We start from the raw sequence: 18,203 nt of genomic DNA, 5'->3' as shown, positions 1-18,203 counted from the left end.
GTTTATACACACAGTAAATAGATATATACACACATACACATAAATACGTATCTCTCGTAAACTTTTACAAATTATACATTTCACATGATTGATAAAATACATCTGTTCTATATTGAGTAGTAAATATTTTAAATGTTCCATTGCTGCACACAAAGTTTAATAAGAAAAATGTTGGCAAATGCTTTCAAGATGTTCTGTAGGTGACTGAGAAACAAAGACCTAATTATAAGGCATAAGGATATTAGTAAAAATTCAGTTTTCCCTACATCATAGCAAGCGGTTTCCATCAGGAATAGCTGAGGCGTTTCACCTGTTTTAAGATGGGAAAAACTGCAGCAGGCAAGAAAAGGAAAAGCCACCTTGCAGATGTGATCCAGGGCTGAATCATCACAGCTGACATTACCACAACAGACCATTAGAAATGAGGCAGGCATGCACTCAAAATGACCACAGGAACCGGGGCTTTGAAGTGATGATCACCACAGGTGGGCCAGGATTGTGCTACATCAAATAGCACAGCCTGGTGAGGAATTATAAAATAATTGCATAGCTACAAAAAAGACTGACAGGGATTAAGTCTGAAAGTAACAATGGATCCAAACAGATACTGTAAGAATCTAACCAGAATGTGATCTCACTCATCTGGAATTTGCATGTCTCATTATCTCTCTTTTTTTTTTAACAATAAGGCAGGGGAGAGGTACAAACTTATCAAATAAAGATGAATAAAAAATGGAACAACCAAAAGTAAGATAATATCAGAAAGGAATATTTAGGAAGAATAAATGTGCTTCCAACAACTTCCTTGGGGACAGAAATCTGCTTGGTCCTGACAGCAGAGCCTGAGCCAACATGGCACAACATCAGCATATTATAAAAGTGTCATTTATCAAAGAGCAGATTCAGGGAGACCAGCAAAGAAATGACATGGGGGTTAACATGCAGACATGCAGAGGAATATTCCTTCCATCAGTAGTAGATTCTTGTCCTGAATAGTTGCTTTTTTACTCTATCTAGCAAATGCATGCATAGTATCATTACACACATTAATGTCTTTACCTAAATTTCCACTTATTTTGAGACTAAAAAGGTTCTTTAAGACTATCTGACAAGTTCTTCACCTTCACACAAGCCAAATAACCTGATCCAATCAGCAGTTTTTGCAGCATGACTGCAATGACTGCTTAGCAAGACCACTTGAATTCATCTCCTGGAGGTCTTTGCCCCTCAAGACATGCTCTAGAATCATGAAGAAAGAAGATGAGCCATTGGAAACAAGATAGTTACAGTTTAAAAATGCCCTTTCAATAGTGTTATTACTTTTGCCTTTCTGCTTTATTGGATGTCCCTCTGCTTCTGTACTTATGAAAGGGCAAGCAAGAGTGTCCAGTTCACCTTCTTTGTATCATTCATCATTCTGTGCACTACTGTCACGTTCACTTTTATTTGTCTCTTCTTTAAATTAAAACAATCCCTATCTTTCCCATCCCTCCTCAAACAGAAGACTCTCTGTGACTCAATTATTTTCCCTGTCTATCTCCAAGTGCCCTTTACTTTGGCTATATCTCTTCTTTAAGATACGAAGAAGAGCACTGACTAGACAGAATGCAATCACACCGTGCTTGGAGTGATGAATTAGCATAACCAGGAGCAAATATACTCCCCTTTTATTATCTTTGGTAATACAGAGGAACTTTGCCTGTATCTTGACCTTTATTTCTCCAATGTGAACCATTAAGATTTTGAGTTTTCTAACAAATGACAAGTCAAGGACATAGTTCTTATTAAAACTATAACGCCAGTTATGGAGTAAGGGACCTGCTATAGATTCAGAAATTTCCATTAGTACCACAAAAATCTTTTTATATTTGTGTGTCATGGAGTTACTTTACCTTTAAGAAAGTTGGAGTTGCTGGGGACTGCCTGGAGTCTTTTCTCCTGACCAATTATCGGTCATTGCTGAGAATTGACAGCCGTTTTAGCCATTGAAAAGGGGGATCAACTTGTGAACCCCACCTTAAAGTGTACAACTAGAACTCTCTTGTTCTCTTTGTTTCTTGGCTGTGAAAGGTAGCAGAGCTCCAGCTGGCCTCCAGTTCCCTGCCCAGGCCATGCGGCTGGGCGGGGGCCGGGCTGGGCCTGCCGTTCTCCCGGCCGGGAGATGGGACTGCGGGGGCTTGCCCAGGGCCAAGCCGGGCCAGGCCGGTTCCTGGCTTGGCTGCAGGTTTTGCTGTAACTACATTCACTAGAAAACTGCTGAGTGAAGAAAGAGAGGGGCTCTGGGCCTGCAGCAAGCAGAGACGGTGACCACGCTCTCCAGAGCAGCTATGAGGAACTTTCCATCGCAGACGGCTCCAGCTCCTGCACCGGCTGAGAACACAGAACTGTCTACAAAAGCCTGGGCAAGATTTTAACTCTTTCTTATCCAGATGAGACTTGCGGATTAATCTTTTCATCCAGAGAGAGAAAAAGAGAGTGATCAACATGAAAAGAGACTTTATAAACTACTAGTGGCAAGAAAGAAAAGAAGCTTCAAGAAAGGTAGAGAATTAAGAAGATGCTTTAATTAAGCTGAAATATCTTTCTGTTAAAACTATGGGGATGGACAATAAAGTCCTGAAAATAACTCCTTTAATTCATGATGGAGTATGGGGAGGAATAGAGTGTTCAAAGTGTAAATTTGAGTAAAAAGTAGAGTAATTATAGTATAGTGAAGTGCTGGGAGATTTGACGCCTTGAGAGGCAATGAGAAAACTGTTTTCTAGTGAAGCTCACAGAAACAGATGAAGAATACTTTTTGCCTTTGAATAACTTATCCTTAAAAATGCTATCCCTAAACTCATGACCTACACACCTCAGGTATGATGTGGAATGGGAGGGGTGGGCTCTGATAACAGCAGCTCTGGGCAGCTGATATCAGGGAAATGGAAAACTATAACAAAAATAGTTTTCTTGTGAGAAACTCCATAAATTAACAGAAAAGAACTTCTGTTTCTCTACAGAGACTGATGAAAAGACTGTAGAAGGAATTAGGACTGTTTAAACCATCAAAATTCTAAAGTTTTTGTCTCTGTTGTCATGTGAACAAAAGAATGGTGGGCAGTAAGAAATGAAAAGGTTTTTCTGGAAGTTTATTCTGGTGTTCTTATTCTTGTAGTTTGTCAATAAACTTTCTTTATTCCTTTTAAGTTTTATGCCTGGTTTGCTCATGTTTTAATCCATATCTCACAGCAAGAAATAAGTAATTTTTTTTCCCCTTTTGTTAATTACTGGTTTAAAACCACGACATTGTGCTTGAACTTGTATCCAGAATTGGAAATGCCACTTGTAAACCATATGAAAAGTCTAGGTATTGCTTCCTGATATGCTTTGAGCTGTCCATAACTTTTACTGTAGAAGTCTCTCTTGGTAAGTATCAGTAACAGAAATTCCCTTATCACATGGAGCAGAAGGGAAAACCATGTCAGCTTCTCATGTTCTAATGGGACTGGCTAGAACAGGATTTAAGATTGAACCTATTTTACTATTTACTATTTTACTGTTTACTACATGAAACAGTGTGTATTTGGTGATCTGTACTGTGCTGAGGCTGTGCTTTCAGGCTGTGACTGTCCTGTGCTGATGTGTGAACAGAGCCTAGCACTCCATAGCTGGGGCTTTCCAGCACAGCCAATGGACAAAGTGACAAGTGAAGAACAAGCCAGGATTTTCTGTGCCAGCCCCTTGACTCCCAGAAAAGATACATCAGAAACAATGAGGGATTGCTGACCAAGCTGGAGGAGCTGTGGCACATTTCAGATGGGGAACGTACCTAAAGGCATCAGCAATCTTCAGCTGGTGAAGCTGAATCATCTTTGCTCATAACTTCATTTCTCTGAGCTTCCAAATCTCTCAATACCCACTTACCTTCTGTATACTGTAGACATTCAGACAGTAAGATCAGGGCAAAGGGCCCATCAATTTTCTGCTTGTATGGCAGTACCTACACAGGATGGATTCCTCTACGTTGACACAACAATAACTACGGCTAATATTTCTGTATTGCTACAGCCACACTGATGAAAGAACATTGTGGACAGCAATCTGAGAGAGCTCAGATCCAAAGCAGAAGCCCACAGTATGACACAGAACAGCTTTAGGAATGCTGCTATTTGGCAGCTATGGTGTTTTCTGAAGCTCTGCTTTCATTGTCCTTCTTTCACCCCATAACGAGCTCAAAGGCCCACATGGGCCAGGGGGACTGTGTCAACAGCTTCCTTGACCAGGGCAGAGCTTTTTGTGAGATCAAAGACACAGAAATGAAAATAAAAACGCAGTGACAAACTGTGAACCTAAAATACAGAAAACTTATACAGAAAAGTTTATAATACACCCTAGGTGACAGTTTGTGCATGGTGGGTAAAGGCCATGCAAGCTCTGAGTGATGTTTTTTTTTTCATATTTAACTGCTGTGATGCAGTAAAGTGTTATATCCAGTGTGCTGCACAAATCTTTTGCAGCAGCTGGAGGACAAGACACAGGATGGACATGGCTGAGAGCAACTACAATGAGAAGAACAGTTCCATTTATGTTTCCAAAGCAAAGCTCAAAAATGCACCTCAAAAATACACTGCAAGTGTAGCTGATACAAAAAGAAAGAATAACCATCACTAGAGCCTGAATTTTCAAAGAGCCCCAGAAAAATCACCATTATGGAGAAAACTCCCTTCCTCCCTCACTCACACATCAGCCATGCCAGTGACAATATTTTAAATGTCAACACTGTATTTTACTGCTCATCAAGGCGTGTAGGGACAAGGAAGCAATAGCACATAATGGAACAGTGATTTCCAAAGAGGGGATCTGCAAGGCAATAGCTATATGAATAAAGATCATTTGGCTTTCAGTCAGCTCCCAAGGAAGGACTGCTGTTCATCTTGAAAGATTTTTACTTAAAAAATTTGGAAAACACTGTAATAAAGCATCAGTACAAAATGTGAAAGATTGAGGACAGACCAAGAACGCTGAAGACATTAATAAAGAAACGGTAGAGATAAATGACAGAATTACAAGTAATGTTCAATCTAAACTCTTGGCACAACATAACTACAAAATCAGATCTGCTACTCATCTGGGATGCCATATATGATCAGCAGCGTGGAAAACCTCTTCAGACCCAGCTTTTGCAATTAATATATGGGTTTCCTGCAGGCCTGTAGTTTTGTAGTCAAGATTACCTTGAACAAAAATGAAGCAATTTAAATGCTCCTAAAGAAAAGACTGATTTAAAGCTGTGAACATTCATTTCACCAGCCTGTCATTAACTCACTGACATGGTATAGTAGATTGGTTTGCCAAAATACCAGCATGTAGAAAAATTACTTAGAAAGAGAAAGTTTTTCTCCACTTTTCAATATTTCTGTAAAACACCAAGCCCCTTCCATATTTTAATAAGGATGTGTCAGTCCCTGGTTGTAACTTGTAAACCACAGGGACCTCTCAAATTCTCATCAAAGGCATGAGGTCTTACCTAGTACACAACTGAGATGGTTGTCACAATTCCTGCTGATTATACCAGGCTTTGTTGAAGCCCCCAAAAGGACAAAAAATACAAGAAAAAAGTACAAGAAATATAAGCTAGAGACACTAGGTTGGAGACCCCCAAATTCCAAGGGATTTATTTAATTTCCCAGCACTCCAAAACTGCCAAACATGGAGGGGCAGGGGGGGCTGATGTAAAGGTGATTTTTTTTTTTACTAGAATGGTATTAATGGATCTAAACGAGTGAGGTTTAGTGTCCTGTAAGCAATCAGGGTTTTCATGGAAGAGTCAGCTCACAGGCTAAGTGTCAAACACGTTAAACTGATTTCCTAGGAAAGGGTGATGGAATAGTACAAATAGCACTGAATAACTGGCTGAGAAGCAGAAATAAAGGCAACAATAGCACAAATAGCTCCTGTGCCTTGATACAATTTACAATTACAGTATTACTATTAAGAAGTTTTAAGAACATATATTAAAAAAAAAAAAAAACAAAACAGAATTATTGAAATAATTATTGTCCTTGTTCCAATTCTCTCAGTTCCTCTGCCAGCAGTAAGGCTGGCATGTGATGGGGAGATACCTGGCACATGGGACACTCCTGGCAGGGAAAGGCACTGGGTCAGGCAGCACCAGGAGTGCTGGGGACTCTGGCTTGTTTTGGGGAGGGAACTGAGCGTGGGCATGCTTGTAAGCTGTCACACTGCACAGAGCCCTCTCTGCCCTCTCCTCACTCCCCCTCTGGGGTACCAGCCAGCCCTCCTTGAGCCTGTCAGGGAAGGAAGGCCACTCCACAGGCCTGGAAGTTAATGAACTACAGCTCTTGGGGAAAGTGAGGTGAGAGTGTTTATACTTGATGCCCAAGGTCTAACATCTGAGAGATTTGCTGTAAATTATCTTCACCCCTACCCAGTAAGTAACCACACACCTGCAGCGTGGGTTGCCAGCCCAAAGGCCAGTGGTTTTTCACTGGGGGAAATTGAAACCTGCAGCAACAGCAAAATGATGCTCAGATGAGTCTCACCTTGCTGTGCCAACAGGCTTGTGCAACTGGGGCTCATTTACAGCCCCAATCTCTTCCTCTTTTGTCCTCTTCAGTCCCCTTGGCTCCCAGAGCCAGGCAGTGTGAGATCTGGCACCACCAAACCCCCTCACCAGGGATAATCCAGTCAGCTCACCAAACACGTCCTTTTCTGCTTAGAGAGCAAGAAAGGATAAAAAAGTTGGCTGGGGACTGACAAGAGAACCCCCAAGGACTGAGAAAAAAACAGCCAAGAGAAAGTCAAGGGAATAGCAAACAGGATGGGTGACAGACAGAGGAGCATAGGAGACAGAAAAGGAGCTCCCCTTCCTTGGCGTGCCAGGACCTTACCACGCGCCAGCTCCCTGCCCAGGGCAAAGGAGAACATTCCAACTCCATTGGTAAACAAGGAGAGAAAAAAGCAAGGAAAAAGGAAATGTCATCTCAACCATAACTGAGCAAAAACTTTTATTCCAAGTAGCTGTACTAAAAGCAATAACAACTTCTCAGCTCCCCATGTTCCAATCAAAACTGAATGGTGCTTTCTGCAATACACAGGGCAACTTCCTTTCCAGAAGTCATTACAGTTTTATAGAGCGGCACCTTTGCACTCTGCCACAAAGCAATCTGTTAACAAACATTTGGAACAGCAGGGATGGAGCAATGGGAGACTCTCAAATCAAGTATTCATTGATTTCATTTAGACAATTATACCGTACAGAGCAACTAAAAGGGTTTAGAGTTAATCTTTCCCTGATGGCTTGTGGTACATGAGCAGGTCCCTGGGTGGTCCAGACGCTTTGGATTCTGTTGCTGGGTCTTCCACGGCCTTGTGTAACCTCTGAGGCACCAACTCTCCTCCCCAGCCTCCACATGGGGCACACTACAAATTGTGGCTAATAGTGTTCTGTCTCACAGGGGAGAAATAAAACACCTCAATATTATCACATAAAAGAAACCACCACAGCTAAGTCAACTCTATCACTATTATGTTTGCAGCCCCCCATAGTAATTTCATTGCTATTTTTGTTGTGGTTTTGCTGATCTTTTTTACCCTGATGAAAACCAGCAAAAGACAAAATGTCTTGTTAATATTTCAATGAACTTTACTTCCACTTGTCTCCTTTCTAATTTATTTTCAGGCAAAGCTGAGTTCCAAAAACATGAATTGTACACATGTGTGTGGAAGTTCAGGTCAGACAAAACATGCTGCAACCAAACAAAATTAATTTGAGGTGGGTGGATGTGAAACATCTCCACAGGCTGCATGTAAACTGTCACGGGCAGCTGTGCCTGCTTGAGTCAAACCAACCCAATGCATACAACTGGATTTTGGTGTACACTGGCCATACTGGACAGCAGTGAACGCAGGATGTGGACAGCAGTATGCAATCCAGAATATTCCAACAGGAGGACACAACTGCACTCAGAGAGACTGCCTCCCGTGATTACTGTAAGCAAAATTCTGCAAAGCACAGGATGGAAGGAAATCAGATGATGGAAGTGTCAGACATGATTATAGGGAGGTAATGAGAAAGTTCAGTGGCAAAGAAAGAAAAGGAGAGCAGAGTTTCTGCAATTAGTCTTCTTCAGAGCAGAAGGAGAAGATCCCAGCCACATGCTGCTCCATAAAAGGCAGACAAAAACACTGGCACCAAGGTTGTATAGACACAGTCTGGGAAAGGCCCAAATCCACACATCAAGAGAACCATTCACCTCTAAAAGTGACCAACACTTTACATACATTCAAAATACATAAAAACAACTAAGAGAACTGTGAAAGGCACACCCTTTTCAGGAAGTCTTAAAATCCTTTTGCTCCCAAGCCCTTCACTTTCTGTGTTTCTCTTCTCTGCAGAATGGACTCTCTGCCAGCTATCTTCTTCTGCCTACTACATGGCTTCTCTAGAAAAGGCAGGCTAGCACAACCAAAAGGAGGAACTGCTGCTGACTCTTACTTTGGGGGCAATGTGTTGAGGGGAACCACAATTTCAAGTTTTAAGTATGGACAGACTTCCTTTTGTGAGCCATAAGACCAGGAGACGTTGACTGGCACTCAACGTCCCTTCCTCTGGCACCATGAGCAGAAAGTTCCTTGAGGGTTGACTCTTCCAGAATGGACTCATCCTCTTCTTCAGGATCTACCCAAGCTTGTCTTCTCTCTTACATTTTCAGGATAGTGCCACCCAACCTGACATCATCACCAGCTCTGCCATGGGCAGGTGTGGCTTGGAAGACAGCCCCTGCAGAGGCTGGGATAAACCAGCCTGTCTTCAATGAGGCACATTAAAGGGGCTTAAGACCTCAGTTGCAGCCTGGAATCATGGCTCAGACTCCAAGAGCCGAGTAACATCAATGTAAAATTAAAAACCCTGTTCATAGCCAGTCCTGTTCACATCCCACCTTCTCAACACATAGTTCCACAGCACACAGAAAAGCATAACTTGTTCAGAGTCAAAAACATATGAAACTGAAGCAGCAAGCAAACAGCTGAAGCTGAAACCTGTTGAATTCACAGCAGACAGGGATTTCCTACTATCTGCTGGGCTTGATATATGTACATTGTGGGGCACAAAACAGGGCAGTGTACAAGTGTGGAGATGGGCGGGAACTGAGAGATGACTCTCCTCAAACAATTACAATGGGGATATTTGCCAACATTTTCAACCATTCTGTTAAATCTCTGCCCCCCCTACAATCAGCAGAGCAAAACATCCCTAAAAAAATATAAGCAGGAGCATAGGACCAGAGAGAAGAGAATGTAAAATGATGAGTTGCTCGTTCCAGCTCTGTATTATGGCTATTGTCCTCAGGAGAGCACTTTCACCTGGCACCTATGAAATAAGAGTTCTTGGTGGGAGTAAAAACTTCATCTCTCTCCTTACCAGATATTCACAAATAATGTTCTTTTGCACAGCCAACTAGCACTTAAATGGTGTTCTACAGACTCAAAGACGGAAAAAGCTGGAAAGATTTTCCAAACGGAGTTCATTTAAGGTTACCACAGACCATCATTTGTAAAACAAACTCTGAAAACCCTTACCCACAGAAAAAGGCAGAGAAAAGGATTCTTTAATCCCAGGTTGATTAGATGCTTATCTGTGTGCAGGTCTGAAGGTGATCATAAGTAACTGATCACCTCACTTTTAGTGTAGAAAAGCATAATCAGCTGTTAAAACTAAATTTCACAGCTGGACACTTTTATTCAGTATCTCATAAAGCTGCCTCAGAAAAAGTGCAAGGTGAACCTCATTTTCACTTTTCTGCACTGTGTTGAATGAAATACAGAGGATGGCAACTGAGCTCTGCCGATTTGTAGATTACATATTCAGATCTTGTCTGGAAAACTCTATGGTGACTGAGATATCTAATTAAATTGTGACATCAGAGGAGATGAGAGTTAAAACGGAGCAACTGTGAGGAACAGACATATTTTGACATTCTGTTTAATGCTCTTTATTTTTGTTAACCTGTAATTATTTCAATGACTACTGAACATAAAAAAGTATGTCTTTGTTAGAGAAGATTCCCCCCCCCATTTTAATTAAGGTGTAGGATTTCGCAATGCAGATACCTGAGGCCTATTAGAACTCCTCTGATACTCTGATACAGGTTTCACTTCCATGATATTTCCAAGGTTATGCTCACTTCCCCTCAAACCAAAACCCAGCTTAGGGTAAAATGTTTTAGTTGGGCTGTACTTAGGAGGTAAAGGTGCACATTGGTTCATTTGAAGGTTACCTCTAATGGAAAAGCTCCAGCTCTGTCTCCAGAGCAAGAACTTAACACTTCATGTAATTCAGCTTCCTTAATAAGGGGAGTTTGCAGCAATTTGAAGAAAATAGCTACATTACATACATTTCTGAGCCAGTTAAATGTGCACATAGCACTCGGGGCTGGCTGAATGTGCAGTGTGCTTTGAAGGGTGGCTTTGGAAAGATGGCACTGTGTGGTCCCACATTTATTGCCTCTCAACAGCCTCTGGACTGAGTTTACTCAGCTTCCAAGGAAAATTATGCTTAATTCTACATAATACTTCTCCAAGCAATTTCAATCTAAAAGTTTAAGGTCAAACCATCCTCCTTGTGACCCCTATATCATCACTCTTAATGCATACCAAACACGAGCAGGCAGCTCCAGAGTAAGAGTATGCTTTGAGGCCAACAGGGCAAGTTCTCTACTAGTATAAATCAGTAAAAATCACTGTTGCTTGCCTGCTTTGAGTGGAGGCATTCCCATACAGACCAGCTGTGGACACAGCTAAATGAAGACCCATTCTTCAAGTGGGAAGAGAAGTAACTGCCTCTTGGGTGACAGAGAACCAAAAGAGGACTGAAGTCCCTCTGTCCACCCCTGCTGCTTCAGACAGCAATAAAAAGGTAGTGTGGTTATTGCTAGGCCAGGGTTGCAAACAGAGCCTGAGAGCAGAGAACGTCTTGCACAGTATTTCGTTGTCCCACAGCCAATTTTCAGAGTAAAACCACAGACTAATGTGAAGATTTCACAATGCAGACATTTGACAAAGAAAGGGTATTTTTTCTGGTGTAACGTTTGGGCCCCAACACCAATTCAACATATTTCCCAATGACAAAAAATCTTGTAAACCACAAAACACAAAGATTACAGAAGTTAAAGATAGAAGAAGAAACCCACAAAGCAGAAATATTAAGGCCACCTGTGCACTAGTGAAATGCAGTTGCCACAGTCAAACAGGATATATCCCTCGTTAACATTACATATAATAAATCACACACATATGTAGAATAGACACATCATCTTATTCTAGAGAAGCAGAACCAGAAAAATTAAAATAAGCTAAAGCTTTTGTGGCCAACCTACAGTAAAAAGCTCTAGCTTGAATCCTAGAAGCTCTTAGCAGCCTAAGTCAAAACAACACCAGATGGAAAACACAGGTTCCCATGTAGATTCCTATCAAAGCCAGAACAAGATTCTGAGGGGAATGCTTCCAAGGAGAAGGGGAGAAAAAGAAAACATCAAAGGACAAGTTGCCAAGGTTATAACCTGAGACCTAACATCAGCCACAGACGTTTATTTAACCTTTCAGGTGCTCATTAGTGTCAAGCCCTCATGGCAGCCTCCATACTGTTTCTCCATCCTGCAGCTGGCTGAACATGGAGTTATATCCCATCCTAATGAGCCACAAGGAGGGTGATGCGCGTCACTGGCTTCTGTTTCCATCTTGGCAATCTCAGTGTAAAAGCCTTGCAACATTTCTGATTCTCCTGACATTTAATTAGCCGGTGTCATTTTGATGCCATAGCCTGTCTCATCAGGATGATAACTACAAAACAACATGTGGAGCATAAAAGTTCCATGAAAAGTTTCAGGTCTGGCAGCCAAGCTTACAAGTCCCCTGACAGTCACGGTTCCTGATGCTGGATCCCATTAGCCCTTTGTTTTGGCATTGTTAACAGCAAGAGCTTCTCTGTTAAGGACAGAGAAACAAAAAACCACCAAAAAACTGCAAAGCTCAGCATAGCCTTGCAAAAAATAACATCCTTTGGCTTGAAAAATTGTACCTGTCCTGCAGAAAGAGAGCATCCTCATCACAAAAACTCACAGCTATCCATCCTGAAGGACAGGTTTATCCTACCGGATAAAGTCCATCATCTTCTGGCCTCAGTAGGTAGTCCTATTTATTTAATTGTGTTCAATGTTTTTCTCCATTTGTCGTCTGGTACTTGGGAGCACAATCTCCAACAATACCTGCCAACTGCTTCTTGTCCACATCAGCCACACAATTTGACAATGGTCATTGCTACACAAAATGTGAGACATCTACATTTGCACTCAATATAACCACTGGTCTTTTTTCCAAAATCCTAGTCTCATATACTAAAACATTTTTTATTCTTTGACAGTGTACAGAGATGTGTAAAAACTCAAATGAACCAAGATATTTCATTCACAAAACAGAATCAACTGAAAATCTTTGTCATCAGAAGATACACACAACCTAACATTTTGTAAAGACAGACATGCAACTACCTGAGGCAGAGGATGAGCAGAAAGAACTCAGCAAGCTTAAAAAATTTACTGAACCACTGTGGTCCCAGACCTCAGCTCATCTGGAGGATCTTTTCCTGAGCTCAAAGCTGCTTCCCAACTAGATGAGCCTATCTTTTAGAGCAAAATGCTCTGAGAGCTCACAGCTCCCACAGGGACAGAGAGATTTCTTTTAGGCAAATGGTATGGGCCAGTAATGGCAACACATCAAGGGTGAAGGTGCTCTTGCAATACTTTTCCACTTATATTCTGTTCATCTTATTTCCATGGTAAAATTGTGATATTAAAGTTCCAGCCAGTTCATGCCCATGGCAGACTACTGGGCTGTAACTGGTTCCACCAGTTCCCTCTCCTAAACAGCCTTTCAGGTGCTTCCCTGCTGTGTCTTAGAGAAGGTACTTGGCAATGCACATTACTGAGCAATTAATTTCTGCCTTCTTCAGCAACATTTATTTTTAAAAAGTCAAATTTCACCTTGAATTTAGACCTGACCACAATCATACTTCATGCAGAACAGTATTTGGTGAGCCTGGGACAACCCACTCAGTTCAGAAAGCTTTGGAGGAGTCACATGCAGTGATCCTGTTCCACATTTGGAGGCCCACATTTACATTTGTTTCCTCACATGTTAAACCATGGAAGATCTGCACCCATCATAAGCATGGTCTCACCATGGAAACCCTTGACCTGGCTTGAATTATATTCAGGTCAGGACAAATGGATGAGCACAAGAATCCACATCTACCTTTTACTATGTTTTAATAATTGTCTTTTATTTTATACACACACACACATACTCAAGGGAAAAGAAGGACAAAGGTCTAAGTGAATCTGTCCAAAAGTTAAAATACAGCAAAATGAAGGAAATCCAGGAACTGCTCCAAACTACAACACCAAAAATAACCACCCAAAAAAAACCCCTTAAGCCTTACAATACCTCCCTCACACACATGAACACATTTGCATCCGTTACCTTCTGAAAGCTTTTCTTGCCTCAGCAGCCCATAATAGTAGCAGCACAGGAAAGTTTATTTGAAAAACACACGTTAGCATGTCTCTAAAAGACTTTTGAAGTACTAATGTGGTCAGTGATTATGCACTACCCAACAAATGCCAACTTTCCACGTTAGTGAAGTAGCTGGGATTGAGTGGGCATAGGAGGAAAGCCGATGTGGCAGTCAAAGGAAAGCACTGGGGATCAAACAAGCCAGATTTGCTTCTCATGACAGTTCACGACTTGCTGTCTGTGCCTGCTTCTGCCTTGGTGCCTTTATCTGTAACACCAGGTAATACCATCTACTTAAAAAGGGGGAAATAAAATTAATGAGAGCTTTTAACTGCTCCAAAATCTTATAATAAGCAAGATTAATTATTTTAAAATTTCTGAAGCAATTATTATTGTCATTTCTTTGTTCTGCTGGAGCATGTAGAAGTCCCAGAACCATGCAGCTGTAGGCACAGTACTGATGTGAAAAATAAAGGTGGTCCCAGTCCTGGGTGTACTAAAATCTGATGAAAGCTACAGAAAGATAGACTAAAGAGACACTCACAGAAACAATTCTTAGAATTTTTCTTTAGAATGTTGGATAGCTATTTTTTTTTTTAAACTGACTTTATCCTTAATGAATGTATCATATCTAAGTCTCATTATCAAACCTCTCCTATTTCAAATGTCAGAAAGAGTAACTTTTAAAAAATAGCTGGTAGTGTATCTCTACTCCCAAACTATAAATCCTTGCCATCAATTATTGCCATTTTAATTGCCTAGTTAGCAAATACCCTTCATCTGTCTACATTGTTAAGCAATGAAGTAAGCATGGCAGTAAGACACTAGTTGGATAATGCTTGCCAAGTTTGATAAAAACATCTTGATTCTGTTATAAATATACTAACAAATATATAAGGCTGAATGACTTATTTTGCTCAGCCCATTTAAAATGAGCACCAGCAAGGAAGATGCGTGTCCTTAGCAGTACCTGCAGTGAGAACCTTACAGTTCACAGCAGATTTACCTCTTTTTCCTTGGTTTATTTTAAGAACTTATAAATGGAAGGACACCTCCAACTGTGTTAGTCTATAAGAACATAGCCTGGTTCAAATTTGTCTTCACTGCACTGATACCAGACAGTGATATAATTCTTCTAACCTTATTGGGTGAAGAAATATTTTTCATTAAGTCTTGGTGGCACGAGGTAATTATATAAATATAAGTAGTTTTATTGGTTGGGATTTAAATAATACTTTAGCTTAATCTCATTTAAACAAACAAACAAACAAATACCTTCTATTTACCTGGAAGTGACAAAGGTATCATGGAGTTCCAAGACCTGTGCTCCCTCTCCAACAGGGCATTTAAGCAGAAACTTTATATTGAGAAAACATTTTGTGAGACTGAGAGCACGGAATATTCATCACGAAAGGGGTGACACGCTGCATCAGTACCCCTACGCTCCTGCCACAGCCTTGGGAACCAGGCAGAGGAGTTTATACAGCATTGGAAATCTGAAAGTTTTGTTACAGTTTGCTCCCTTACTCCCCCACCACTCACATCCTTCCAGACCAAGGACATCTCCCCACAGCTCTGCAGGCAGATGAAAGTGCACTCTTGCCATGCTGCAAGCTGACAAAAAGCTATGTAAAGTTATTTCACATTCTTGTGACCCTCATGAATAAAGCCCCTGCTGAAAGCTACAGTGGATTAGCTTGGGCTCCATGCCTGATTTAGACAGTTTGCATGAGCTGAAAAACACAAACACTACAAAGTATTTTCTGTTAACAGAAGCACACACACATACACATATATATATTTATATATATATGTGCATGCAGACTACAGGAGCTCTAGTTATAATCACTGCCTTATCTTGCTTCACAGTATATCAAAGGGATCATGAACCTCATGTAAATACTGCCAATGAAGTACTGTATTTTAGTTTACAAACTTCTGAAGTACTTTGTTGACTAACAGGCAGCCAGCTCAAGCAGCCCTCTGAAAAGCCAGAGGATTTCTTTAACTTTTTCTAATTTCTTTCTTTGTGTAACCATTGATTCTCCTACACTAATGCTTCTGCAGATAAGGAGCAAGAATGAAACTTTTTTGTGCTGCTGTGTCAAAACCTTTTGTAATTTCCTACAGGGACATCACATCAAGATGAAGTCTCTTTGTGGACAGCCTTACTCACTTTGCAAAACAAAGTGTGACTAGTTTTAACACAATCTCTTAAGAGGACAGCAGTAAAAGTACCACACCTATTGACTGAGGCAGGAAGAGAAGTGGTGTAAGAGGTGATGGAACTGTCCATAACACAACTTTGGCACTCGCCCAAGACCACTGCAAGGAATTGTCAAGGTCAAGGCTTGGCTCTGAGCATGACATTTGAATGAGAGAAAGAAAACAGAATCTCCTCTGTGGATTTTCATGAGAGCTGTGAACTCTTTCTACATACCAATAACAGGCTTACTTTTCCAGGATGTGATCTCAAGCACCAGCTCATGTCACTGTTCCACAAGCAACAGTAGAAGAGCTACATCTGGAAGGAGCCCGAAAACCAGGTTGCAGAGTAGGACTGCAGCTCAGGGCAGCTCCTCATGGACAGCTCAGTTCTGCTTTCTTCCAGTGGCCCTCCCTTCTCCCCTCTGCTCACAGAGAAGCAGGAAAAGTGAGGAGCAGCAGTGCCCAGACAGCCTGGGGTCAGTGCAGGGGAAGCAGCACAGCCACAGCACGTGGCATGCTGGAGGAAGAAGAAATAAAGAAAAGAGAGGACCAAGAAACATGTGGAAGACGTGTGATCACTGGCATGACACAGCTGCTGTACCCACACACCTCTGTGTGTGCACGATGTGCAAGCGCACATTTAGGGCAGGGGCTGGGAGGCTGTAAGGAAGATCGACTAACAGAAATCTCAGCCTTGCTTGTGACACATGTACAACTTTCTATGCACTGTGGGTCATTTACAAGAATGCCTCTTGCTTCTGGTAAAATCAACCACAGGAAGGCCAAGGAAGGATGTAGTGGTGGCAAAATGCAGAACCCAGCATTACCCTGAAGAGCACAACGACAAAAACTGAAAGTCGGAGCTCCCCAAAATAAACTGTCTGTGTTTGAGGGCTGTAACAGCAAAAAGGGGAACTCTCAGTCTTGATTCTGCTATTACAGAGGGACCAAAAAGCTGTAACTAGAGCAAGCGGTCACAAGGAAGTGTAAGGAAAGCGACTGAAGAGCCACACTGGTTGAAGAAAGAAAGGTAAGTCAGATGAAGTGCCACAGCAAAGAAATATTACGTAAATCAGGTCAGCTAAGCCAAGCAGAAGGCCTAGGCACCAAAGAGCCACACACTCAGCAAAGCAGAGGGTGTTTGGAGACTGAAGCCAGCAAAGGAACCCAGCAACAATGGCCTTACTGAGGAGGGTCCATGCTTGTATCCTGCCCATCCCAGGGCGAGCAAAAAGGGCACACATGGAAAGAGTTTGGGGTCAAAGATCAGCAGGTCTGTGCCGAGAATTGTAGTGTTTCATTAGCAGAGGACACAGAAAGGCCCCAAATTGCCTGCCCTAGCATTGCTTTGTTTTGATATGGGGCTTGACATGGGTGCAAAGCTATTGTAAACACACGTACTATGTTACAGAAATGCAAGAAAAAGAAAACAGTCTTTTTTCTTTATTTCTTTTTTTTTTTTTCCTTTGGTAAAAAGACGGATATTTTTACAGCATAGAGAGCCAATCATGACATTTAATTTTACAGAACAGGAAGAAGCTCAGTAAGTTGCTGTAAAAATATCCACCCTTATGCAACTGAAATCCAGCTATGGATCAGGAATAGCTGTGGAGTGGCACCATGGACCTCTCCAGGGACAGAGCTTAACCTACACCTCGGCCAGCTGGTGTACCCCTAGCAGTGACCTCTTGTGTAAAACGACCCCAGCAGTCACTTCATATATAGCTTTAGGCCTATATCCCACTCCCCCAAACCATATTTTCCATGTCACAGACCCTGTTAAGTAATTTAACACAAACTGTAGGCAGAAAACAGAAAATACCGACATTTCAATTTGGCAGGCATTTAAATTTTCATTATAAGCATTCAGACAAGGAGTAAATTCAGTCAAGGTAAAGAGCTGCAGATGCTTTCTAAAAATACTGTCATCTCTGATGGGTATCTTATGTACAGCCTCACAAACAGCATGAGACTAGAACATGGTCAACCACACCACCAACAACATAAGAACAATACCTATTTATTTAAATGTGCTGTGAGCACGCCTGCATAACTCAGTAACTCCTTTTTTGCATTCCTTTCTTGAAAGAAACTTTGCATAATGCTACTGTAACTATAGATAGCTTTTTTTCTTTTTTATTCCACCGAGTATTCAATTCCTAAAAACACTTAATAAACATAATGAATGAGGAACACTCCCTATCTCTATCTGTTTCTTCTTACTTTGGGAAAAATATTTTTTTTAAATTTGGCCCTTATAAGAAATACCAAATTTTGTAATTTATGATATAACTAAGAAGTTCATGGTCCTTACTCTTTCAATTACAAAAAAACTTTTCAATACTCTGAATGTAATTGAAAGATAAACTGGTTTTGACATCAGCTATTCTGAAGAATAAATAGCCCATTAAATAACAACC

At 41.3% G+C, this 18,203-nt stretch overlaps 1 protein-coding gene across 1 annotated transcript in view; it reads right to left on the bottom strand.

The window, feature by feature from the left end:
* The window catches only part of LOC131592968 (inositol 1,4,5-trisphosphate receptor type 2-like), a 241,875-nt gene that overhangs the window by 45,860 nt on the left and 177,812 nt on the right, over positions 1-18,203 (bottom strand). The gene's annotated exons all lie outside the window — the stretch shown is intronic.

Source organism: Poecile atricapillus, chromosome Z, assembly GCF_030490865.1.
Source record: "Poecile atricapillus isolate bPoeAtr1 chromosome Z, bPoeAtr1.hap1, whole genome shotgun sequence".
Lineage (NCBI taxonomy): Eukaryota > Metazoa > Chordata > Aves > Passeriformes > Paridae > Poecile > Poecile atricapillus.
The sequence above is the reverse complement of the archived record's forward strand: the minus strand, read 5'-3'. Positions and strand labels throughout refer to the sequence as shown.